This window comes from Heterocephalus glaber, unplaced genomic scaffold (assembly GCF_053883595.1).
Source record: "Heterocephalus glaber isolate CG9 unplaced genomic scaffold, H.glaber_assembly_v1.0 deba00001428, whole genome shotgun sequence".
NCBI classification, from domain to species: domain Eukaryota; kingdom Metazoa; phylum Chordata; class Mammalia; order Rodentia; family Bathyergidae; genus Heterocephalus; species Heterocephalus glaber.
The window spans coordinates 30,711,005-30,712,860 of NW_028258293.1; the positions used below are offsets into that span (position 1 = coordinate 30,711,005).

Below are 1,856 nucleotides of genomic sequence, written 5' to 3' on the forward strand. Positions count from 1 at the left end.
CATTCTCAGGTTTATGTCTTTCTTCATCACAGCTTCACACACGCACCAACATCTGTGCCTGCTCCATGCTTTCTGACACACAGTAGGGACGTGTTTGTTTAATCACACAAGCATATCAATACTTCCAGTCCCCAACTCAACACTCACCTGCTATGGGGACCTTCCTGCCTGCTCCCCCCTAGAGTGAGTGGGCTATTTCTGGGCCCCTGCTCCCCACACCCAGCCTGGACATGCTCGCTTGACCTGACGCAGGCTCAAAGGAGGAACTAAAAAGGGAGTATGGGTCGGTGAGGCGGCAGTGCGGTGGCGGTGGCTCGGCAGGCGGGTTCAGGCTTTGGGGGCAGCCACCGCCATGATCCCGCTGGAGGTGAACAACCACATCATCGAGGAGACGCTCCCACTCAAGTTCGAGAACGCGGCTGCTGGAAATAAAGCAGAAGCAGTAGAAGTGACATTTGCAGATTTTGATGGGGTCCTCTATCATATTTCAAATCCTAATGGAGACAAAACAAAAGTGATGGTCAGTATTTCTTTGAAATTCTACAAGGAACTTCAGGCACATGGTGCTGATGAGCTATTAAAGAGAGTCTATGGAACCTTCTTGGTAAATCCAGAATCAGGATACAATGTCTCTTTGCTACATGACCTTGAGAATCTGCCTGCATCCTTTTAAAGATTCCATTGTGCATCAGGCTGGCATGTTGAAGTGAAATTGTTTTGCCTCTGTCTTTGAGAAATACTTCCAATTCCAAGAAGAGGGCAAGGTAGGAGAGAACAGGGCAGTTATCCACTATAGGGATGATGAAACCATGTATGTTGAATCTAAAAAGGACAGAGTCACAGTAGTCTTCAGCACAGTGTTCAAAGATGATGACGATGTGGTCATTGGAAAGGTGTTCATGCAGGAGTTCACAGAAGGACGCAGAGCCAGCCACACAGCCCCCAGGTTCTCTTTAGCCACAGGGAACCTCCTCTGGAGCTGAAGGACACAGATGCCGCTGTGGGCGACAACATTGGCTACATCACCTTTGGTGGCAAACACTTTTGTTCACACTCCTTGGCATCACCCTTGGCTACACTGCTTATCCCCGCCTGTCTCAAGGACAAAACTATTACAAAGTCTGGTGCTGTTCCCTCGCCATACCAATGCCAGTTCCTGAGACAACACCATTAACCTGATCCACACGTTCTGGGACTATCTGCACTACCATATCAAGTGCTCCAAGGCCTATATTCACACACGTATGCGGGCAAAAACATCTGACTTCCTCAAGGTGCTGAACCGTGCATGCCCAGATGCTGAGAAAAAAGAAATGAAAACAATCACTGGGAAAACATTTTCGTCCCGCTAACTCTTGGGAACGGAGGAAGAAGCGCTGGGGACTGAAGGCGGGACCGCCTGCTGCTGGATAATCGAAGCCCTTCATGTTGCACCTCTCCAGGTTCTAAGGGATTCTCCGTTTGGGTTCCATTTTGTACGCGTTTGGAAAATAATCTGCAGAAACGAGCTGTGCTTGCAAGGACTTCATAGTTCCCAAGAATTTAAAAGAAAAAAAGAATTCCACTTGATCAACTTAATTCCTCTTCTTTTATCTTCCCTCCCTCCCTCCCCTCCCCTCACATCCTCTTTTCCAAGCTGTTTCGATTTGCAGTATGTTACTGGTAATGAGTTGCAGGATAATGCAGTCTTAACTTGTTTTCTCCTAAGTATTTGAGTTCAAAACTCCTGTATCTGAAGAAATACGGTTAGGGTCATTAATAAAGAAACTTTCTATCTTAAAATAAATAAATAAATAAAAAGGGAGTATGGCAATGGAGCTCCCGTGAAGCTTCAGGATGGCCTTATCCAACCCCTT

At 46.9% G+C, this 1,856-nt stretch overlaps 1 pseudogene; it reads left to right on the forward strand.

The window, feature by feature from the left end:
- The first annotated feature begins 341 nt into the window (after positions 1-341).
- LOC101696950 (actin-related protein 2/3 complex subunit 2 pseudogene) lies at positions 342-1,174 on the forward strand (annotated as a pseudogene).
- The last annotated feature ends 682 nt before the right edge of the window (positions 1,175-1,856 follow it).